This window comes from Ctenopharyngodon idella, chromosome 12 (genome assembly GCF_019924925.1).
Source record: "Ctenopharyngodon idella isolate HZGC_01 chromosome 12, HZGC01, whole genome shotgun sequence".
NCBI classification, from domain to species: domain Eukaryota; kingdom Metazoa; phylum Chordata; class Actinopteri; order Cypriniformes; family Xenocyprididae; genus Ctenopharyngodon; species Ctenopharyngodon idella.
This window is the reverse complement of record NC_067231.1, coordinates 10,322,678-10,348,933: the sequence shown is the minus strand read 5'-3', so window position 1 is coordinate 10,348,933 and position 26,256 is coordinate 10,322,678. Positions and strand designations below refer to the sequence as shown.

Sequence of the window (26,256 nt, the reverse complement as noted above, 5' to 3'; positions counted from 1 at the left end):
AGAAATGACATCGTATCAAAGATTATGTTCACAGCACATCTATTATAGTTATATTATGATTTTTATTCATACAGCACTATACACAAATTGATATAATGTCGTTATCCCACAGAATGGTTGTTTCAGATTGACCTTAGTGAAATATGAATTTGACATAATGATTTTAAGGTGAACTTTTTTGAGTTATATGAATGGAACCCTGAAATAAGACTTTGTACAATAAACCAGAGATAAAGGGTTTTCATATTTAACCCTTTAGTTGGCAAGACCATAAAGAGACATCAGGAAATTAATGTATTGCTATTTTCCATTTTATTAGGACACAAATAACTCTATTATTCATATTCATACACCATTTTTTTTAAATATAAAAAATTAAAACAACTTTTTACATTTTTCATGTTAATGTAAATGTCAAAGAACAGACTTTTGGGGAACATTTATTTTTCCATCTCTCAATTATCATCGATTTGCATATGTGAGCTTTAAAACCCAGATGTATAAATATGATGCTCAACAAAAAACACATGCATATACTATATATTAATACAATGTATTTTTTGAGTATCATATTTCATACATACACACACACGCGCGTCAAATCAATGATAGCAATGATTGAGAAATGGACAAATAAATGTTCCCCAAAAGCCTGTTGTGTCATATTTGACATTTACATTAACATGAAAAAATATAAAAAGATTTTTTATTTTTAACATTAAAAAATGATGCATGAATAATCAAGTAAAGCTAAGTTGCTTCAGTCCAGTAAATGTTTATCTTACATTTACTTTATAAAAATTATTAAAAATTTATAAGCAAAAAAGACTTTACTTGATAAAAAAAGTATGAACTGTCAATTAGAGGGCAGAAGGCATGAAGCAGATTGTGTACAACAGATTTTTTTTTTCAGCAAAGTTTTGGTCATATTGATAAATTATAGGCCCTAGAAATTTGCATATTAAATATGATACAGTAGGCTAATATATTCATAAATAGGCATTATATTTATTGTTCAACAGAATTTTACAAAGAATGTTTGCTCTAAGTTATGAGAGAATAAATGTTTTAAAAATTTTGGCTAATATGTAGTAACACGCATTGCTAAACAAGCATTCTTTTTTCAATGAATTTATACCCCCAAACTGGCGACGGATCCTGGGGGATACAAACATTTACAACAACAACAACTTTTTAAACATGTAAGTTCCCTACAAATATTGTAAATATGTGAAATATATCAACTTTTATCAGAAGGTGAGTAGATTTCTCAGTACCAGTGGTCATGTTGTTTTTAAATGCTGCCCGTGAGCTAAACAAAAAATTTGAAAAAACTGAGTCAATATACCTAAATATTCACAACAAACACCCTTTCAACATGAAACCAAGAAATGAGACCTAAACTTTCCCTGACTGTCCCCACAGCCTCTCTAATGCCATCTACCAGTGTCAGAAATTAACTTTCCCAAATGGGACAAATGATTTTCAGGGGTATTTTTCTTTTATCTTTATATAGAATTGCTTTCCTAATCTTATTAAATATGTATGCTATCTTTAATGTTAAATTCTTAAATTTAGTCAAAGAAATTAGAATAATATGACACTATAGGCTGTTTTAAATTAAATCAGTCAATTAATTAAATCAGTATCAATTAAATCAGTATCAACCAACTGCATGAAGTTGCTTTCAGATGTAGCTACTTACAGTAAATACATTTACACAGCAATTACAACTGTATAATATAATATTTTAAACAACATTTTTATTCAGAAATATGAAATGACAAAATGAAATGATACTTGGATTATGAAAGTAATATTGCCACTAAGTGGCGGTAAGTCATTGTGTTAAGGAAGGTGGCATTTATTCATTTGTTGATTCGTTCAAAACGCTGATTCATTCAGGAATAAAATCAAGTGGCTGTCTATATTAATTGGTCATTGAATCATCTATATTAATGGGTTGTTCAAAGACTCTTATTCTTTCAGGAATGAAACAACTCCGTTGCCTTACAGCGAATCAGTCGCACAGCAGTTCTGTGACTTTATTTGCTAAGATACACCGACCTTTCTGCCAATCTCATGTTAATCTTGAGTACATATAGAGTAATATTGCATCCTTTATATCTCCAAAAAGTCTTTAGTTTTATCATATTTATAAAGGATAGATATGCTGTACTGAGTCTTTCTGAAAAAAGCCGAGCTCCTGGAGGCGTGCCTGCCGTCAGTGCCATGGGCAGAGCTAAAGAGTCACGAGCGCGCGCGGCTTTTGCGGAGAGATCGTCTGCAAGCTGTGACATCATTATAAATAAAAAGGGAACAAAAACCTTTGTGTTGTTTACATTTTATGCACTTGCGTGCCAATTGCTAACAAAACACGGACATCTGATGCAGCTTTACTCACCACCCGCAATCTGCAAATCCAGCGCCGAACTGGGACTTGTTTACAAAGCATCACCGAAAGCCCGGGAACAAAAAAACATATGTTCAACTCCGTTGCTGCCCCAGAAAAACAAACTTCATCCACTGTTCCCTTAACGCTGGGTTCTTTGGGAAGCTGAAAAAGGTAATCTTTCCCTCACAACCAAAAACACACTCCTTTGTTGACAGGAGCTGCGTCTCATTTTGGAGGCTGCGTCCTCCGGAGGTCGCATTTGAAGGCTGCATACGTCATCAAGGATGTCATATTTAAGAAAAGTAACCGTAATAAAATTGACTGATATTCATTGTGAGGTGTAAAATACTGTAATTTCTTTCTTACTTTGCAGTCTAATGGTAATTTTTCTTAAATGAGACTGCCTCGATGATGTATGCAGCCTTCAAAGAGTGCAGCCCCTGAATTGGGACACAGCCATTGTTAAAAAATCTCTCAGCTTCCGTATCCCAAACAAAGCGTGTTAATGGGCGTGCTCTTGCTCTTTCTCTGGGTGGTGTGTGTGTGTGCACGCTTATCAGGGAGAAGTGCTTATACAAGGAATTCCACCCTTTATGAAATGGTACAGGCCATACTCGAAAAAAATTCTGCGAAACAACTGGAAGAAGTATATTTATATCCCTTTAAGTTTCATCGAGGGAGACAGTTTTAAGAATAGAAAACACAAAGCGCTGTAAGAAACTTAGCTCTTTATCTTTGTGTCCCTGCAACGTCTGTATAAGTGGAGCACGTTTTCACTGCAGCTGGCATTGTTATCAAACTGTGAAGCCAACTTTCACCTGAGGATGTGGATATTATTGTTTTTCTTTACATGAACATGTGAAACAATATAAACACAATAACCATATGCTGACTCGAGTGGGTGTACGTTCTATACGATAATTGGCGCAGTCTGCTTTATTATCGTTTTTTTCCGTTCACTCTGCTTGAGGTTAAATGCTTTTGTTTTTTATATTTTTTGTTTACACATATTGTTTATGTATTCTGTTAAAAGAAAACCTTAATATTATTATAACAAGCTTGTTGTGTATATTGCCTAATCGTAAACTTGTAATGGTGACAAAAACTTAAAGATTAAAAAATAACGTCTTTCTTGTAAAACATCATTTAAATAAACAGATTTTCAAATATTTGTTTTTTATGAGCCCATTATTCAAATACAATATTTCTGAAAAATGCCCATCCCTACTGGTAACCCGAAGGTTGCTGGTTCGATTCTCAATACCGGCAGGAAATGACTGAGGTGCCCTTGAGCAAAGCACCTAACCACCAATCGCCTTCCGGGTGCAACAGCAAAATGGCTGCCCAGTGCTCCGGGTGTGCATGTCCACAGTTTGCAGTGTGTGTGTGTGTTTTTGTGACATATCAGGACACAAATTTGTATAATGACATGGGTATGACATAGGTATTACAATGAGAGGGTGACTTATGAGGGCATTACCCCACGTCCCCATTTTTCAAGAGGCTTATAAATCATACAGAATGAGTTTTTTTGAGAAAGTAAAAATGTGCACAGTTTTCTGTGATGGGTAGGTTTAGGTGTAGGGGTAGTGTAGGGGGATAGAATATGGTTTGTACAGTATAAAAGCCATTACGCCTACGTAATGTCCCCACAATTCACAAAAACAAACGTTTGTGTGTGTGTGTGTGTATGTTTTCCCTACTCACTACTCCTAATGTGTGTGCACTAAATTGGATGGGTTAAATGCAGAGGACAAATTCAGAGTATGGATTACCATACTTGGCCTTCACTTTTCACTTTCACCTCCTCTCCATCTCTTGCTTGTAGCAGACTGGCAGTTGGAGGGGAGTGGTTGAGGATATACTACCTAAGCCGTCAAACTGACGTCATCAGAAAGGGAACACCATTCCAGAGCAGAAGCAAATTTTCAGATTTTGATTAAAGATTACCACATCAAACATTTTCTTTTTTCTTCTTCTTGACTTGCATGGGTTAATTGTTCCCCGCAAGACTAGTAATGTGCACTAATAAAGTAAATAGTGTCATTTTTGATTTCATGATGACTTTAAAGGGGTGGTTCATTGCGATTTCACTTTTTTAACTTTAGTTAGTGTGTAATGTTGCTGCTTGAGCATAAACAGTATCTGCAAAGTTACAGCACTGAAAGTTCAATGCAAACAGAGATATTGTCTTTTAATGCATATTGTTACTAAAATTTCTGTCCATTATGTTTTATTCTTTTAATATTCTGTATAAAATGGGTATGTTTAGGTTTTGGGATCTTACATTTATCTATAAAAAAAAAAAAAAAAAGGAAATTAAACATTTCTTTATGGCATGAAAGATTCGTAAACATTTTACATTTTTTCGCTGTAAAAGCATAATAATAATGCTACATTTAAATGCTGCCAATACGACCATATTGTACGTTTCAGCACCTATCCAAACGTAAAAAAAAGTATGTTTTGTGTCTTTGAAAGTTACGTATTAATACCAACATATTACCAATGACACCAGGCTGGACAGGGCATACAGAGCGAGCATGAGCTTCGCCACAGAAATTACACACATGTAGATATTTGCAGCGTTGTCTAGTACAGCCAAACTGATTGAAGTTATTACACACTTGTCTGCATGAAGTGAACCTGAAATTGCAGCTTTTGGAACCCTTGGACTGTGGTACATAAGATGTGGAATTGATGAATTGAGAAGTGCCTGGATTAGTGCCCAGATTGCTTAGAGGCGCGGGATTGAAAAGGGGGCACGAGGAAGGCTCATGCGTGGCGGAATTACACAGAATGCAAGAGACGCTACGGCAGCCCAGAAGACACTTATTATACAGCTCCAGGTCAAGAGCTTCCCAATAAGGACATTAATTCCACTGGGTGACTTGAGCTGCGCATTTGGCTGAAAATAGCCTGCAATAAGTGAAGAAATGGTACCGCCGAAGGAGTGAAACAGTTCGGCTATGATGGATAAAAAGTCATTCAGCTCTTTGTGCCTTGAGGGGGACAGAACAAATAATTTCTGTATATCTTCCAAAAGCGATGCAAAATTCAGCCATGGTAAGTATACGATTCAATTTGGAATTTGGATTTTTCAGGTTGAACATTATAGGACCACAGTCAAGGGTGCGATAGGGTTCACTTATTGAAACAGAGGGGAGGAGAGAAGAGAGTTTAGGGGGGCAGGACCACTGGCGGAGGCAGCCTCATGCTTGAGTCTGCTCTGATGGCGGAGGAGAAAGGAACGGGGGGGAGGGGTGCCATTTGCAAAGGTAGTCTCACATTTTGATTTATTCCATGGCTAGATGGATTCAACTGAGACTGGAAGACAGGAGGAAGAGAAATATTAGAAGTGTGGACAGAGGAAGCTGTGAGAGTCTCACCTGTGGGAGGAGGAAAGGTGACAGTCAAGGTCGGAGAGGCCGCAGAACTATTACGTTAGACTGCCGGCTGGAAGGAGCGGTGGACAAGGAAGCAGTGGCCGTGGCTGCGGGTTGAAACTGAGGTGGATTGTGCCGCTGTTTGCTTTGAAACTTCCTTGGAGCGCACAAGTAGATAGTGAAGTTGCGCTTTTGGAGTAGGTGTTTCTGGCAGATTTGAAAGTTTGTCGTCAGAGGGAAACAGTTCAATTTCCTGGAAGTCAGTCATGATGCGGGTTTGGGCGGGCCAAATGCCGAAAGAACTAACAATGGGAAGAGGTAAGATGCTGGTTTTTATACCTTGGTATTAATTGGAAGATTAGATGGGCGTACTCCTCCCGAAATTATGTTTAATTACTTCACATATTGTTAGCATTGTGTTATACAACAGTTTGACGGCACAAGTGTGTGAATAAATAAGACACAACAAAGAAGTGTCTTTAAAAAACCTCTTTTGTGTGGAACTACTTCCTTCTGCCACAGTTTCAAATCTCAAGTTGACAGTTTAACAGTTGAGCCTCCGTTACTAATTCTAAAATGTCACTTTAGAACTAGCAACGAAGGAACGCTGAGTTGCTTAGTTGAAGCTTATTGTATTACATAGAGAAGAGTATTATGAGAGAGAGAGAGAGAGCTTGACTAAACGAGCATTACTTTATCTAGCTGATATTCTTTAGGTCAATCTTATATTCATAATTACAAAATCAGTTTGAATGTCTGCTGAGGAAACCTTTGTCTTTGTCCTTATAACAGTTAAGTGGATTTCCCATGACAGCACTAGTCAATGCATTTGTTAGTTGTGTCTTATAAGGTGTTGTTTAAAGGAAAAACAACATAAAAGTCTTTGCTACTGACTCGCTTATATCTTGCCTTTCATCCAATGGTGCAATAATGTAACTTTCACTGAAGTTGAAATCACAGTCACTAACAGACCCTTTCTCTATACCAAATATGGTATGTTACTGCATGTTATATAAAATATTAGGTCCCACTTTATATTAAGTGTCCCTTATACCTGTGAACTTACATGGTAACTAGATGTGTACGTAGCATGTAACAACAGTGTAAGTACACATTGGTACATAGTATCTACAGCTCTAATACTGGTGTAACTACACACATGTAACAACCAACTGAATAGAATGTGTAAGTACAAATGTGTAACAAGACATTGGTAACAACACTTTTTTCACTTCAGAAAGTACACATGTGTAACAAGAATTATGTAACTACATTTTGTAACAACAATATGTACTAACACAAGTTTTTACTCTTCCACACGGAGTCTTCAATACTGCAGTTACCAGTTTGGAATAGCCTGAAAATTTATGGAAATCATGATGATTCCTATGTACATACCATGTATTTGTGAACACTGAATTAGAAGGTTTCACCTTGTGATACCAGTGTACGTTTACTTGATGACGGTTTGTTACCGTAGCTCTCGATTGCTCCTGTCTGCCTCGCTGCTCGCTGCTCAGATTGGTTTGCGTCTGTAACTCCGTATAGCTTTGTTTTGAATCTCTTACTTTTATTCATTGTTGCTTATTTTTTTATTACCTTATATGTAATATTGCCTACCACACTAATCTGACGTCGCTAGCTTGTAATCTTTGAATCTAAATCGCTGTTACAACGCATTTGCATTTGCAGCGCTAGCTTGTTAACTTGTTAACAGTCTCTCGCGCGCTCCTTTTTCAACGCATTCTTCAAACAGCTGTGGTAAGTCGGATCAGTCTACAAACACGGTGAGTCATGTCATTCTCTCCCAGCATTGCTACCTGTTCCATTTGCCACATGTTTACCATAGCTCTCTCTGTCAGCGACGAGGGATTTACATGTCATAAATGTAGGGAAATAGTCAGGCTGACAGAGAGAATCTCAGAATTAGAGACACGCATCCAAACTTTAATCGAGGATAGTAAGAATGCAAGGGCTTCAGATACTGTTTTGGATGCGACTAGCTTAGTGAACTCTGTACATTGTTCGGTTCCAGCTGTAGACCGCGCGCAGCAGGGCACTTGGGTAACGGTGAGGCGGCCTAGCCGCGGAAAACACCACTCTTCCGTTCCAATAAGAACATCAAACAGGTTCTCCCCACTCAGTGATACACCCACTGAGAATCCTGTTGAAAGTGCCCTAGTTATTGGCGATTCTATTACACGGAACGTGAAAATAGAGACACCAGCCACCATAGTCACATGTTTGCCGGGAGCCAGAGCACCTGACATCAAAGCAAATTTAAAAGTGCTGGCTAATGCTAATCGTAAATACTCTAAGATTATTATTCACGTCGGCACTAATGATGTTCGACTTCGCCAGTCGGAGATCACTAAAATTAACATTAAAGAGGTGTGTGAACTCGCAAGTACAATGTCAGGAGAAGTAATTTGCTCTGGCCCCCTTCCTGTTCGTCGGAGTGATGAGATAGTTAGCAGATTATCATCACTCAATGGCTGGCTGTCTAAGTGGTGTCCGCAAAATAATATAGGTTTCATAAACAATTGGAAAAGTTTTTGGGGCAGACCTGACCTGTTAAAAAGAGATGGTATTCATCCCTCCCGGGATGGTGCTGCTCTTCTCTCTAGTAATATGGCACATAGTCTTAGAACTGAAACATGACAAACTGGGGCCCAGGTCAGAAAGCAGACAGACTGGCTAAACTGACCGTCTGCTAGCTGCCTCACGTTACAGAAGTCAGAAAATTCAGATAACTCCCAACACATAGAAACTCTTACACCTAGATATTTTCAAATAGAGACTGTGTCTGTACCCCGAATTAGTAAAAACAAAAAACTTCCAAACCCATTAAATGGTAAAAATTTAATTGATGTTCAACGAATAAAAAATAGAGATAATAATGCTAAACAAATGATAAAACTCGGGTTGTTAAATATTAGATCCCTTTCTTCAAAATCACTTATTGTTAATGATATTATCAAAGATAATAATCTAGATGTGCTGTGTTTGACAGAAACTTGGCTAAAACCGGACGATTACATTACTTTAAATGAGTCTAGTCCTCAAGGTTATGATTATCGACACAATGCCCGTCAGAAAGGCAAAGGGGGAGGTGTTGCTGTAATCTATAGTAATATTTACAGTATTAGTCAGAAGTCTTTCAAATATAATTCCTTCGAAACTATGGTACTTTACGTAACATTATGTAAGTTGACATTTGTGCTGGCTACTGTATACAGGCCACCAGGACACAATACAGACTTTATCAAAGAATTTGCTGACTTTCTATCAGAGTTAGTACTAGCTGCAGATAAAGTCCTTGTTGTTGGTGATTTTAATATTCATGTAGATAATAAAAAAGACGCATTAGGATTGGCATTTGCAGATATTCTAAACTCTATTGGTGTTAGACAACATGTGTCAGGACCCACTCATTGTCGTAATCATACTTTAGATCTAATATTGTCACATGGAATCGATATTGATGCTGTTGAAATTCTGCAGCAGAGTGACGACATCTCAGATCGTTATCTAGTCTCGTGTATACTACATTTAGTCAAGGCGGCTAAACTGCCTCCATGCCATAAATATGGTAGAACCATCACTTCTACCACTAAAGATTGCTTTATAAATAATCTTCCTGATCATTTTCATCGCCTTAGCATACCAGACAGCTTAGAAGACCTCGATGTTGCAACAGAAACTATTGCCTCTGTCTTTTCCAGCACATTAGACTCAGTTGCTCCTTTGCGTTTAAAAAAGATTAAGGAAATTAATCCAATGCCATGGTACAATGAGCACACTCGGGCCCTAAAGTTAGCAGCCAGAAAAATGGAGCGCAGCTGGAAGAAATCAAAACTAGAAGTATTTCGTATTTCGTGGAGAGAGAGAATGATTGAGTACAGAAAGGCCGTAAAATCTGCTAGATCTGCCTATTTTTCAAAACTCTTAGAAGAAAATAAACACAACCCTAGGTATTTATTTGATACAGTGGCTAAATTAACAAGAAATAAAGCTTCAACTTCTGATGTTTCCAAACAGCACAGCAGTAATGACTTTATGAACTTCTTTACTTGCAAGATTGATAATATTAGAGAAAAAATAATAACCATGCAACCGTCTACTACAGTATCATGTCAGATAGTGCATTGTAGTGTCCCTGAGGAAAAATTCAATTCATTTACTGCTTTAGGAGAGGAAGAATTGTCTAAACTTGTTAAATCATCAAAATCAACAACATGTATGTTAAACCCTATACCGACTAAGCTATTGAAAGAGATGCTTCCAGAGGTCATAGATCCTCTTCTCAATATCGTCAATTCATCTTTATCATTAGGATATGTACCAAAAACTTTTAAGCTGGCTATTATTAAACCTCTTATTAAAAAACCACAACTTGATCCTAGAGAATTAGTCAATTACAGGCCGATCTCAAATCTCACTTTTCTGTCAAAAATACTAGAAAAGGCCGTATCATCACAACTATGTTCCTTTTTAGAAAGAAATGGTATCTGTGAGGATTTCCAGTCAGGATTTAGACCGTACCATAGTACTGAGACTGCTCTCATTAGAGTTACTAATGATTTGCTCTTATCATCAGATCGTGGTTGTATCTCTCTATTAGTGTTACTGGATCTTAGTGCAGCATTTGACACTATTGATCACAATATTCTTTTAAATAGACTCGAAAATTATGTTGGTATTAGTGGAATTGCATTGTCATGGTTCAAATCATACTTATCTGACCGTTATCAGCTTGTAGTAGTAAACGAAGACATGTCATATCGATCACAAGTTCAATATGGAGTACCACAAGGCTCAGTACTAGGACCGTTGCTGTTCACTCTGTACATGCTACCCTTAGGAGATATCATTAGGAAGCATGGCGTTAGTTTTCACTGTTACGCTGATGATACTCAGCTCTATATTTCTTCGCGCCCTGACGAAACTTACCAATTCACAAAATTAACAGAATGCATAGCTGATATAAAAAATTGGATGACCAGTAATTTCCTACTACTAAATTCAGAAAAAACAGAGATTCTAATTTTTGGACCAAAAACTTCTTCACGTAATAACCTAGAATATTGTCTAACACTTGATGGCTGCTCTGTTAAGTCTTCGTCGTCAGTTAGGAACCTGGGTGTGCTCTTTGATACCAATCTTTCATTTGAAGGCCATGTTACTAGCATCTGTAAAACCGCATTCTTCCATCTTAAAAATATATCTAAACTACGACATATGCTCTCAATGAAAAATGCAGAACAGTTAGTTCATGCGTTCATGACCTCAAGGCTAGATTACTGTAATGCTCTACTGGGTGGTTGTTCTGCTCGCCTGATAAATAAACTACAGCTCGTACAAAATGCAGCAGCTAGAGTTCTTACTAGAACCAGGAAGTATGACCATATTAGCCCAGTTCTGTCAACACTGCATTGGCTTCCTGTTAAACATCGTATAGATTTTAAAATCTTGCTAATTACTTACAAAGCACTAAATGGTTTAGCTCCCCAGTACCTGAGTGAGCTCCTAATTCATTATAGTCCTTCACGTCTATTGCGATCTCAGAATTCAGGCCAGCTGGTAATACCTAGAATATCAAAATCAACTGCAGGTGGTAGATCCTTCTCCTATTTGGCACCTAAACTCTGGAACAATCTTCCTAGCATTGTTCGGGAAGCAGACACACTCTGTCAGTTTAAATCTAGACTAAAAACGCATCTCTTTAACCTGGCATACACATAACACATTACCAATTTATGTTTTAAAATCCGTTAAAGGATTATTAGGCTGCATAAATTAGGTCAGCCGGAACCGGGAACACTTCCTATAACACCTGATGTACTCGTTACATCAGAAGAAGAATGGCATCTACGCTAATATTAGTCTTTCTGTTTATCCCAAGGTTCACCGTAGTCAACGGATCCGGGCCGTATCCAGGTGAGACCAAGGACCTGCACCTTGACACGACCACAACGCAGCCCTGACGTATCAGCAGAGATTAAGTCAACTAGATCATCCACTGTGAGGGCCTCATCGACACGACAGCCATGACACAGTTCCTCAACAACCGTCCATACCAGCGTGATCCTCAATACGATCCTCAATTGGATGGAACTGAAATAAATACTTTTAATGTTGCAATCCTATTGGACTTATGATAGCAACCTGAATTGTAACAAAGCACTGTTGGCCAGAGGAGAACTGGCACCCCGACTAAGCCTGGTTTCTCCCAAGGTTTTTTTCTCCATTTTAACACCAATTTGCCACTTGTCTGCCACCTAATGTCACCTGATGGAGTTTGGGTTCCTTGCCGCTGTCGCCTCTGGCTTGCTTAGTTGGGGACACTTGACTTGACATTTGATATTCAACAGTGTTTTGATCTGCCTGCATTGACACTATTCTTTAAGAGCTGCTGTGCAGCCTAACAATGTACCAGTTATCAATGTAAAGCTGCTTTGACACAATCTACATTGTAAAAAGCGCTATATAAATAAAGGTGACTTGACTTGACTTGATAGCTGGTAACTGGAGGCTGCAGAAAACGTGCACGTGTTGTCACAGGAGGAAGTGCTGTCTGCAGTACCGCATATGGCCTTGTAGGTGGCGGCAATGTTGCTGTGGTAGGTTGCTGTGGCACAGACGGCGTGCTTTTACTCAAGGGGCAGCAGTGGACATGACTGTGGCTCCTGAATGAGGTTGGAGTACCACAGTCGATGTTGATGCAAGCTGGTGCAGTTATAGGGGTAGTCTGAGATGCATTGGAGACTGGAGACTGGTGATGAGACTGCTTGTGGTAACAGGTGGACTGCTGCAGGTGGTGCACTCCCAGATTCGGCTGTTAACTGCAGTGGTCTAAGTGATGGCTGAGACACCCAAGAGTCATCAGGAATGGTGCTATTCCTCCTTCAAAATTTAGTATCTACAGCTCTAATACTGGTGTAACTACACACATGTAACAACCAACTGAATAGAATGTGTAAGTACAAATGTGTAACAGGACATTGGTAACAACCCTTTTTTCACTTCAGAAAGTACACATGTGTAACAAGAATTATGTAACTACATTTTGTAACAACAATATGTACTAGCACAAGTTTTTACTCTTCCATACGGAGTCTTCAATACTGCAGTTACCAGTTTGGAATAGCCTGAAAATTTATGGAAATCATGATGATTCCTATGTACATACCATGTATTTGTGAACACTGAATTAGAAGGTTTCACCTTGTGATACCAGTGTACTTACATGGTAAATCCTCAGGAACTGTCCACTCAATATAAAGTGTAAAATGGTCACAATTTACTGTGTAATATGTAAAACCTAATTCTCTGTGCAACACTTTAATTGCAGTGTACTTACATGGTAACTCCCCAGGAACTGTCCACTTAATATAAAGTGTAAAATGGTCAACTTACTGTGTAATATGTAAAACCTAATTCTCTGTGCAACACTTTAATTACAGTGTACTTACATGGTAAATCCTCAGGAACTGTCCACTCAATATAAAGTGTAAAATGGTCAACTTACTGTGTAATATGTAAAACCTAATTCTCTGTGCAACACTTTAATTACAGTGTACTTACATGGTAAATCCTCAGGAACTGTCCACTCAATATAAAGTGTAAAATGGTCAACTTACTGTGTAATATGTAAAACCTAATTCTCTGTGCAACACTTTAATTACAGTGTACTTACATGGTAACTCCTCAGGAACTGTCCACTCAATATAAAGTGTAAAATGGTCAACTTACTGTGTAATATGTAAAACCTAATTCTCTGTGCAACACTTTAATTACAGTGTACTTACATGGTAACTCCCCAGGAACTGTCCACTTAATGTAAAGTGTAAAATGGTCGGTCCCACTTTATATTGTGTCCCTTATACCTGTGAACTTACATGGTAACTAGATGTGTACGTAGCATGTAACCACAGTGTAAGTACACATTGGTACATAGTATCTACAGCTCTAATACTGGTGTAACTACACACATGACTGTGTGACTGTAAAGATAAAATTGGTAATCAGAGTGTCAGATTAGAAATGGAAAATTAAAAAGTAGAATAAAGGAAATAAAAAGTAAACCTGTGCTGTGCAATAATATCTCAATATCTAGTAAAGAAAAACTATCACATTCATATTTCAAAGTTTATTATACATTCTGCAACACCGTGTATGCATACTCTCCTAAGTAGTTTGAGTAAGCTATGAACTTAACAAAACAAGTTAGAAGTTGTTAGCATGATATAGTCAAATTCCAGAATCTGAAGAAATGTCACAACATGAACAGTTAGAGCCAAAAAATCATACACCTTTATTGAAATCTAAACCTGTATGCTCTTCTAATGTCATGGATCAGCTGTGCCAAGGCACCTTTCCTATTTCTTCTTCCCAGCCAATAGTGCCACTGGATGAATTTCAAATGTTCTCTTAATAGTTTTGTAGTCTTGTTACCCCTGAATCTTGACACCTGTGCCTTGATGGCTAGCCAGGCCCGTTCAATATGTTGTGTGTGACAGCCAGTTTGGGGATCAACAAAATTTTCGCTGTGGTTTACAGTTAGGTGTCTGTATCCTAGCGGTTGTAGCGCATTAAGATATGCCCTCCAATTGTCACTGTAAACAGTTGACCCCCTTCTGATGTGCCTTGTGATAATGGGCATTAGTGTGGTCCTGGAACAGTCCTTTACCATCTTTAAGACTGGTAGGCGGCGAGCTCCTTTAACTTCCATCATCCCAAACACCCAGCCTTTTCTTCTCTGCCAAGTGGTACAACAGCGGCCACGATTAAACTGAAAATGCATAAACACAAGAAAATATTAAGAGCAGTAAAACCCGGTATGTGTCAGAGAAAACATACATTTGGATTCTGATCTCCCCATGATCATTTAGGGATTACTCAAGCCATTCCTCAGCACGCAAGTATCTTCATTAACCTAAACATTAAACAACTGAATAACAACAAATAGGCTGAGGAGAACATATTGTTACCTTCTGGAACATCGTCATTCAATCATGTCTTTTGATTGCATGTGGTATTTTGATGTGATATTAACCCTGGAAGTATTATTGAATGCAACTAAACCAACTTTAGTATTTCAACATGGTAAAAAACCTACTGAAGACTCTTGTGCAAAGGCTTGGATTATATACGAATGCCTGTGACAAAAAATAAGCTACCTTTCTGAGCAATTTGTTCATTCTGGTCAATGTTGTTGAAGTTTTGGCAACACAGTCTTCTATCAAATCAGTCTGTCTTAAATGTAGACCCTGGGAAAATCTTAATTAAAAACAATAACCAAAAAAAAAAAAAAAAAACTGAAATAAATATCCTTTAAACCAGTGGTCACCAACCTTTTTAAGCCCAAAATCCCTGACCTCAGCCTTTATGAAAGACAAGATCTACCAATTGAAGAACTAACACAGATTGAACTTTCAATTTGAGTACTTTATTATAATTGTAATTAACAAAAATGCCCCTGTATATATTTAATATTTATATAATTTAATATAGTTAACCAATATTAAACAAAGATCGCCGTTTTTCTCCAAATATTAGCATGATTACAAATGTGATATTGATTTTATTCAGCGTACAGTTTAATGAACAAGAACTTAATATCAAGTGACTTAAATCGTCTGTTTCGCTCTATTTTGCCAACGAAAATAGTTCCGAAGTCCACAGCAATGTTTGGGTCTCTGAGCAACACTTCCTGAATGAATCAGCCGTTTGAATGGATCGGTTGAATCTCAATGATTCGTTTCTTAACAGTGACTCGCTGCCACCTACTGGCGGGTTTAATTTCACATTTTGTGTCTTCATTTTTTTTTTTTTTTATAATTTCAAATAACAGTATTTAACGTTTTATATTTTCAACATTAAAAACATTTTTATGCATCTGTAACTGCTTTTAACGGATTAATTTTAATAAAGTTTAATCTATTCTATAGTTATATAGTTATACATTAGATTACAATTTCTGTACCTGAAACTCTCTTGTTTAACTACATGAAAAACTTGAAAAGCACCATTTATTTCATTTATATGTTTGTTCTGTTGTATTTATTTGTGATATTATTTGTAATTTGATTATTTCTTACTATTTTATTACTTATACTGTTTATTTGTCTAACAATATTTAAAATATAAGTTAATCTAGTAGCTTTTGGTGTCATAACCCTATTTATTGAGGTTAAATGTAACAAAGACAACGAAAACAATAACTGCTTATTTTATAGGTCCATTTTCTTGTCTTTTACTTTTATTCATTTTTTGTTGTGGGGCCAGTGAAAATTTTGGCGGGGCTAGTAAAAATTAAACCACTGGCCCGACCAGGTCAGTAGAAAAAATCCTTAGCGTTGAACCCTGTGATGTATTTTTCTTTATCACTATTCGAGTAGCTTCTGAAAATAACAGAAAAAAGTACAAAAAATACTGTCCAAAGACTGGAGAAATGTAATGTTTTTGTACTTATTTTTCTGCTATTTTCGGAAGATACTCGAATAGTGATAAATATCTAGCAGTTGATCACGATCAAGGGGTAATATTATGTAATGTCATCATTACATACATGTAGTTATTAGGTACCTAGCTACTATTTACCTGTATATGTATTCCATCCACTTTACCAGGGGAATCCTAGAGTTATAAAACAGTGATCCATTGCGAATAGAGAGTGTAATCCTGCGATGCGTGTTTCTTCGACATGTCCTGAGATAACAGTGCAAAAAGCATGCTGCCTAAAATTGCGTTAAGGTTACCTATCCAAACAGTGAGTTAAATTGGGTGCCTAATGTTACTTACCACATGTAACCATCACGTCCATTGTGGGCTTTAATTCTCATCTTTTTTCCACAGTGGCGACAAGGTGGTGCTTTGCAAAGCAAGCCTTTCTTCTGTAGCCATTTGATCATTAATTTCTTATGTTTTCCACCGCTGCAAAGACGTATTAACTTATTTAATTGCCTTGAATACATAGCAATCTAGATACTGCTAATGTAAAACAGAATAATACCGGATGTTGCGTGCTTCTATAGCTGAAACTTGGCAGCCACAAATATGTCACGAAAGCAGAGTACTGATAAAGATATATTCTTTTCTTTTCTTATTCATATTCTTTTTTATACCAAATTTTTTACTGTGAAACAAAATGCATGCCAGGAGAGCCAGCTGACAACATCGATTGTTCTTCATTTGTTTTCCTTTTCTTTTCTTTCATGTTTGAGTCTCTGTAATCTCATGTCACTGTAAAATCGTTCCTACAGTCAACAAGTGTGTGGCCTCGTGGTCTGGGCGAATCGTCTAGTGTGCGCATTCAGGGGATTATAAGGCTAAAAATTGGTTGAAACTGTATTCATGTCTGTGGTCTCCCATGGTTTTAAAATCAGTTAAGATTTAAAAATCATCTAGTGTGTGGCCACCCTAAATCTGTGTATCTTTTTATGTAACTAAATCTGTTATTGTTTCCTCATTGTTTTTGCAGACAGAAGTGCAAAAAAGCAAGTAAAGAAAATCTTGGACACGAGCACTGAATGCAGCACCAGTGACACTGATGAGGAGTCCCTGATTTCTTCCTCCTCTTCAGAGTCACCTGATAGCGACATTCCTCGGAAGAGGAAAAGAGGACATAAAAAGAAGACAAAGAGTGCTAGCAGGTCAAAATCTGCCAAACACAGCTCACGTGGTAAGCACATATCCTGTTTTTGTATCTTATAATTCTGTTGATGTGTACTTATTCAATATATATTGGTTATTGGTCTGCTTGACTAAAAGTGCTACTGGTATCGTCCCAAAAAAATAACATATCGGTTGACCTCTAGTGTAGATGCATTTATTGAGTTGAAGTGTAAATAGAAGGCAGTGGCTTTGGAAGCAAAACTGTTTCTTTCTTATTTTTATATTCATTATATCTTATTTCGGACACTAATACATTTTGAAAATGTCTGAGAAATACAAACATTTTTGCTAGCCATTCAAGAGTAGTTCCTGGTGCCTCTAGTGTTACAAGCACCAATAACAATATTTGATGTTTGAGTGGTCTGTGCATTTGAAAATTTGATCTATTTGATACAAGTCTTGTTTTTTGGGGGGAGTTCGTTTGTTTTTTATTTTGTTTTTTTGTCTAAGATCTTTGATCTTTCTACAGCAACAACCCCAGACGATGTACTGAAGCGGTCCAATAAAGTTTTTCGTGCCTTCAACAAAGAAAGGAGCATCAGTAAGGCATGCACCAAAGTTGGGGTTGACCGAAATACACTCGCATTAACAGCTGTTGTGGCTGAAATACAGCTTATTGATCCAGAGTTTTACCGAAACATCCCGAAGTTCAGAGCCAAGGAGTAGAAACTCTTCGACTTTGCAAAGCGGTGCCTGCAGTCACTGACAGCAGACATCAGATCTGCCATAGAAAATGCCAAAAAAGAGCGTAAACTATTACCAATAACATACAAGTTGAGATAGAGAGACACAAAACCTCCAAGCTGCTTATTTCATGTTTAGATGTTGGTTTAAGGTAAATTTTGTTATTCACGTCAGTTCACGTTGGATGTAATTCACATTGAGTTCCCAATTTTGGTTGATGACATACAATTTAGTTATACAAGCTTTTTTTTTTTTATTATTTGATAATGTATAATATATTTAATTTCCAACAATGTCAGTATGTTAAAAGCATATTTAGATTCACAATAGCAGAGTTTTTCTATTTTTGTTTTTTATTTTTATTTTAGGCAGTCTAAAGGCCCCTATGCTGTTTTAGTGGTAACCCAGCTGCAGGTATACTTCTAAAGTTTTACTTTAGAATCTGTTACACTGTTGAGTGTAATGTGTTAATAAACATTGTTTATCTGTACTGCATTCTTTTCTCTTTAATTAACATGTAACATTTCACAATGTAAGGTTAAAGTTCCTATGAAATTATCATGTAAGGACACTAATGGCACACAACAATGACCCTAACAATTACACTTTATATTAAGTGGACAGTTCCTGAGGAGTTACCATGTAAGTACACTGTTATTAAAGTGTTGCACAGAGAATTAGGTTTTACATATTACACAGTAAATTGTGTCCATTTTACACTTTATATTAAGTGGACAGTTCCTGAGGAGTTACCATGTAAGTACACTGTAATTAAAGTGTTGCACAGAGAATTAGGTTTTACATATTACACAGTAAGTTGACCATTTTACACTTTATATTGAGTGGACAGTTCCTGAGGATTTACCATGTAAGTACACTGTAATTAAAGTGTTGCACAGAGAATTAGGTTTTACATATTACACAGTAAGTTGACCATTTTACACTTTATATTAAGTGGACAGTTCCTGGGGAGTTACCATGAAAGTACACTGTAATTAAAGTGTTGCACAGAGAATTAGGTTTTACATATTACACAGTAAATTGTGACCATTTTACACTTTATATTGAGTGGACAGTTCCTGAGGATTTACCATGTAAGTACACTGGTATCACAAGGTGAAACCTTCTAATTCAGTGTTCACAAATACATGGTATGTACATAGGAATCATCATGATTTCCATAAATTTTCAGGCTATTCCAAACTGGTAACTGCAGTATTGAAGACTCCGTATGGAAGAGTAAAAACTTGTGCTAGTACATATTGTTGTTACAAAATGTAGTTACATAATTCTTGTTACACATGTGTACTTTCTGAAGTGAAAAAAGGGTTGTTACCAATGTCCTGTTACACATTTGTACTTACACATTCTATTCAGTTGGTTGTTACATGTGTGTAGTTACACCAGTATTAGAGCTGTAGATACTATGTACCAATGTGTACTTACACTGTTGTTACATGCTACGTACACATCTAGTTACCATGTAAGTTCACAGGTATAAGGGACACTTAATATAAAGTGGGACCGTTAAGCATTAGTAAATAGTTATGAAGTCATCATTTATAAAGCATTAATAGACATTAGTAAGCAGTTTATAAATACAGCTATAAATGCTTTGTCCTTGATTTATAAGCATATCTATAATGTGTTTAATAATTGTATTTTCATACTTTATTAATGATCAATTTATCATTTCTAAATTAAGGATTACATTTACAAACCAGTTTAGGAGTTGTTCATAAGATCATTTAGAAAGTGTAAGTAAATTATTAATAAACTATTTAAATGTACATTTATTCATCTTATTATTTAGACATATAGTAGTTACTCACTGTGTTAATAAATACTTTATTAACACGTATTCCTACTGCATTTCATGAGTAATTCAGGTATAGTTATAAAACATTTAGTAGTTGTCAGTTAACTATTTTTGTGAGCTCATCTAAAGTGAAGACTATTTATGCCTCGTAAAGCTTTTACAAATAAGATTTAAAGGCTCAGTTATCTTCTAAACAGAAAAAGGAAACACAATAAAGAGAGATACAGAACATAGGAATATTTATTTCAAGATGCACAAAAAAGGAAATTGTACAACTGTACTCTTGATATAACATGAAAAATAAACCTCTGCAATGTCATAGAAAATAATTCCTGTACACCTCCAGAAAACATAACTGCAGTAAAATGAAACTAAGTGTTTGCAATCTGATATAAAAATAAATTTCTTTAAATGTAAACACTGCTAAATAAAAATTTACCAGTGCCGACATTGGATTACAGGAGTGCCAAAATACAACAAATAAAATTGGACTGAGAGTTTGCTTTTTGAGCACCTTGCAGTGATTGAGTGGAATGAATGGTAAAAGTATAAGCAGTGTGAAACATGAAGCAAAAAAACGTCTCAGGTTACGTATGTAACCATGGTTCCCTGAGAACAGGGAACGAGACACTGCGTGTGAAACGCATATGGGGAACGCCTCCGCGTGAACCGGTGTCTGAAAACAATATCAACTCATGAAAATCCTATTGGCCAGCTACAGCCTATGACGTCATCATAGTGCGACCCGGAAGTATATAAGGAGCGCCTAGAGAACCAGTCAGTACCTTATCGTCTGAAGGGACTGTTCAGCAGGCAGCCCGATGCGTGGCTAGGAAACGCAGTGTCTCGTTCCCTGTTCTCAGGGAACCACAGTTACATACGTAACCTGAGATGTTCCCTTTCGAAAGGGAACTCTACATTGCGTTTGAAACGCATATGGGGAACGATATACCCACGCCGCCATGCTTGAGGGGAGTGCATGCCAAAAATGGCTAGACAAACGTCAGAACTAGCAGCTTCAACTGAAATGCCAGAACCACTCCCTCTACGGGTCATACATAGGCTGTCAGTGACAGCATTCCCTATGGCCAACAGCCCAAGCTATGAGCCTCAAAGAGGCCTTCCGCAGAAGGCCTACCAAGGCCGCTCAAAGGCTTCTGGAACCAAACTTCTTTTCGAAGAAAAGAGGGTACCTTTAAGGGAATGTGGCCAGGAGGCCCGAGGGAACCCTAGCCAGTCACTTGTCAGGGGAACGTACTCGACCCTGATTGCCACCAGGGAGGCCGACCTGGTCTACTCTTACAGAAACCTAGTCTTGGCCAACAACCTGTCTGATCACAGAGTCTCAAATCACATTCTTCAGAGAAGATGTCCAGTACTGCAAAGAGGCAGTAACCAACTCAGACCAGAGCGTAGAGACGGGCATCCCGGAGAGTAGGACTTAGCTTAGCGCTTTTTACCCTTACCAATGAGGGGAGTAACACTCTGCTCAATCCTAGGATCTACTCAGCGCATGATTATTTGCACTGAGGAGGCTGTGCACTCTAAAGGATCCCAACAAGGGGAGTACATTTACTAGCCTGGGGGCTGATCCTCAATAGGGAGGCCTCAGAGAGGCCTTCAACCACTGACCAGCTTAGGGAGCTAAGTAACGAGGGGAGTACAGAGCTCAACCTAACAGATAAACCGTACTGTAGGCACAAAATCATGGAGGCCCCGGAAGGGGCCTGCAACATGACGAAAACTCTACATTGTGTAGAAATACCTCACAGCAGCCTTGCGAAAGGCCAACATGTGAAACTACATGCTCAATCTGCTTAAAGAACACCCAGATGTGGGGGGAAAAGCTTAAAGGGCGGCCTGTGAAGGCCACACACCTAGAAAGCTTGCTTGCTGATAAGCAAGATCCCACAAACATGGAACTCGCTCAGAATTAACCGAGTTTAACACCCTGGAGTTGGCGGTATCGCCAGAAATACCACCTCGGTTTTTTTCTTATCAGTGTAAAAGAGACTAAAAATACTCTGTCAATTTTGGACATATCGATTAAGAGTTATATACCATTCTAATCAGTGAAATGTCATCTTTTATTTGTGTACACTCAGAGTAAAAACAAAATGTTGTGCTTTTTGCAAAATAAAGAAAACTAACATTATGCGCGAGCCGCGGTCTCTCTCTGAATGAAGTCCAATCTGATACTCCCTCAGAAAATGAACTGTAACGTAGTGAATACTTCTGACACAAAAATGAGACATATGTCTAAATAAACGCTGAAATGTCAGGTTTTAAATCATGTAAATCAAATCGAAAACCAATATTCTCTGTTTATGTAATCTATATGAAAAGAGAGACATGTCAGATGTTGGCGGCTCAGCTCATTATTTACTAATGCGGCCACTCCCACGAAGCGGGCGCGCTATTCAGACGCAAATTCTGAGGCAATTCATTCAACAGAGTGAACGCCCGCATCAGCTCGGAAAAACGCATCAAGTTTAGTCAGTTTCATGTAATTTTCATCGTTTTGAGATGCGGTGAAGAATAATTCTAAAACGATTTACCTCAAGGAAGAGCTGGTTTCACTTTCATTTCGAGGATCCACTATCGAGCCGATGATTGTGAAAGGTAAGTTGTTTACCTGTAACTTGTTTTGTTGCTTGTTTAATTCTTTACTCTAATCGCGATATAGTGTCTGTGAACATTAAACTGCAAAAAACTTGTTTTAATATGAATCCTGCAAGTTTTGCGTGTCTCAGTGTAAATTAATGGGGCAGATCGACGTGCGGTTTTGTTTACTACACATAACTTACATTAGTAAATTGGGTAACACTTTATTTTAGGGTCTTTTAACTAGTTGCTTATTAGCATGCATATTAATAGAATATTGGCTATTTATTAGTACTTATTAAGCACATATTAATGTCTTATTCTACATGACCTTATTCTACATGCTTAATCCTACCCAATACCTAAACTTAACAACTACCTTACTAACTATTAATAAGCAGTAAATTAGGAGTTTATTGAGGGAAAAGTCGTAGTTAATAGTTTATATGTGTTCCCTATACTAAAGTGTTACCGTGAATTGCCATAGATATTCCCAAACTATATTGCTATACTGAGATGAGTGAAATCAACTGAAATACGTAATAAATACTGAAACAAAATGTGTTAGGAATGTATTAAACTGCACATTAACATTTAGGCTCTATATATAATATATAAAATACCATAGAGGTAATATAAATGTTTAGACACTTTGCATAACAGAAATACATTATTTTTTAAAGTATATTAAAATAGAAAAACATTATTTTAAATTGTAATAATATTTCACAGTATTGCTGTTTTTTTCTGTATTTTTGATCAAATAAGTGCAGGCTTGATGATCATGAGATTGCTTTCAAAAACATTATAAATATCTGTTATCAGCATGCTCACAGAGGGTTTTTTCTTTTATCTCACAGACTTGAGAATCATAGTGACCATAGTGATATTGGCCCACACTGGACATTCTGAATGAATATAATGGTGAGATCACTGACGGGAAGCAGGAAAGGCTTTTTTTTTTTTTTTTCCTCCAGTGCAGAAACACCAAACACCTTGGAATGCCAGGCAAGTGATGTTCACTTATATCTTTGAACAGGATTTATTTCCAGGTAAAAGTCTATATCAAAATTGTATTGTTAACTATATTCTGAATAAACTACCAAAAAAAACTACTTTGTACTTTGATTTTTTTAGTGTCCTCTCACATAGCCTACCTGACTGAAAGGGCTCATTATGCGGGTCATTATGCTGGTCATTATGCGGGTCTTTGTCTTCTCAGGTGTGAATCACAGCATTATTCATGAAGATTCACACCTCCCACAGCAAGACTGTAGAGTGCCCACATATTACAGTCTACCTCAACACATTCCAACAAGCAGTGTACTCAGTAAAAAACACTTTTTACTCTTTAAGCAAGAGGAGTACAACTTATGCCATCGTGCTCTAGAGGAGGTCCAAACAGGACCTGTGACTTCAGAATGACTCAGTAAAATACTCAGTAAAAAACACTTTTTACTCTTTAAGCAAGAGGAGTACAACTTATGCCATCGTGCTCTAGAGGAGGTCCAAACAGGACCTGCGACTTCAGAATGACACAGGCGTCAGCTAGTGGCAGTGTCTATGCTCTAAGGGAGCCAAATCGGAGAACCAAACTCTCCAGTGAGGTTGACTAGTTTAGCTCAACCTGAGCACACATTCCAATAGGCAATATACTCAGTAAAAACACTTTTTGCTCTTTAAGCAAGAGGAGTAGAAACTTACATCATCATGTTCTGAAGGAGGTCCAAACAGGATCTGCGACCTCAGAATGACATGGGCGTCAGCCAGAGGCAGACTAAACTCTAAGGGAGCCAAATCAACTATCCAGTGAGGTTAACTAGTTTAACTCAACCTGAGCTAATTCTATCCACACATTCCAACAAGCAGTGTACTCAGTAAAAACACTTTTTACTCTTTAAGCAAGAGGAGTACAAACTTATGCCATCATGCTCTGAAGGAGGCCCCAAAGAGGGCCTGCGACTCCAGAAAGACACGTGGTGTCAGCTAGTGGCAGTGTCTATGCTCTAAGGGAGCCAAATCGGAGAACCAAACTATCCAGTGAGGTTGACTAGTTTAACTCAACCTGAGCTAATCTTCTCCACACATACCAACAAGCAGTGTACTCAGTAAAAACACTTTTTACTCTTTAAGCAAGAGGAGTACAAACTTATGCTATCATGCTCTGAGGGAGGTCCAAACAGGATGACACGGGCGTCAACCTGTGGCAGTGCTAGTTTCCAAGTGAGCAAGCTCTAACTGAAACATCTACCAACAAGCCTTGTAATACAACAAGCTATTGTGCTCTGAAGGAGGCCCAAATGGAGCCTTCTACTTCAGACAACACGAGTGTCAGCTTGTGGCAGTGTTCAAGCTCTAAGGGAGCCATATATGAAAACCAAACTATGTAGTGAGGTTAGCTTTATTAAGCTTATACATTCCAACAGGCAATATACTCAGTAAAAACACTTTTTACCCTTACAGCAAGGGGAGTACAAACTACGTCACCATACTCTAAAGGAGGCCAAAGTCAGGCCTACTACTCCAGAACACATGGGTGCTAGCCTGTGGCAGTATTAGAGTTACTGAGATCACAAAGTGTAGGGCAGGAATCAGAACTAACATATTAAAGTACAATAACCTTGAACAACAAGGGAGTACTATTAATCCAACCCTGAAAAATACAGGGTTGGTACTTCACATCAGAAATTCTCACCAAAAACAGATACAATCTGTACTGAACCCTAGGGAACAGGAGCTTTCATAAAAAGCTACAACCATATCACTCAAGCTTGAACATAGTTCAAGGGGTTCAGGGGAAAAACTGAAGTCAAAGTACCACTAGATAGTTCTGGGGGAGCGGGGACACAGCAACAAAGTTTCTATTCACATAGTAAAAAGGGCCTAAACCGCCTGAGACAATGGCACCAGGGAGACTTAGCAATAGTCTGCTACCTTAGCTGTTATATATTTTGCACCTACACCGAAGGGACAACGGGCCTTGGCCTGACAATTCTGATAAGAGGAGGCCAGAACTAGGAAAACTACACTCACATAACAGGGGTAGTATAAAAAGGGCGTAAAATGCTACTAGCAGACCGCCTAAACCCTAGTTCTAGCCTAGGCCAGCTATAGCTGTGGGCCTATACGGCCACATATAAGCATAGATCTGCCTGGGGCTAAGAAACAACAGCCTCTACCAACGACTCTCAACTGAGAGGAGGCAAACTTTGAGAATACTAAATTTCTACAGTAAAGCTCAGAGGTGCAAAGCTCAACCCAAGCACACAATGTCAGGCGGCCCGTAAGGCTAGTGAAAGTTAGTGAAAGCTAATCACAAATCTCTAGCATTTACCAGAGGAGAAAGCTAATTAACCAAAAGGTGGCTAACGACATCTAAATACATATGAACGGTGGCTTCATTATCTGAAGCCAACACATCCAAAAAAGGGGACAAACAAAGTACTACCCTAATAATATATCGTTACAGCCAACCTAATGGAATTTCAGGGCCCTTAGTCCGCATCCTATACAGGAAACTGATTATAAATATAAAGAGAGCCAATTTCAGCAGGTCTAACTGATATGTTTACAAACAGACATTGTGTGTAAAGCAACACCCGCCTGACCTGCTGCCGCGTATAGAGCATTGGAGCCTATCTATATCACGAGATAGTTGCACCCATCTCGTCAATAGGAGGCATCGACGC

General features: G+C 37.7%; 1 pseudogene; it reads left to right on the top strand.

The window, feature by feature from the left end:
• Nucleotides 1-5,324: 5,324 nt before the first annotated feature.
• On the top strand, nt 5,325-19,383 carry LOC127523969 (coiled-coil domain-containing protein 106-like; annotated as a pseudogene).
• Nucleotides 19,384-26,256: the final 6,873 nt, after the last annotated feature.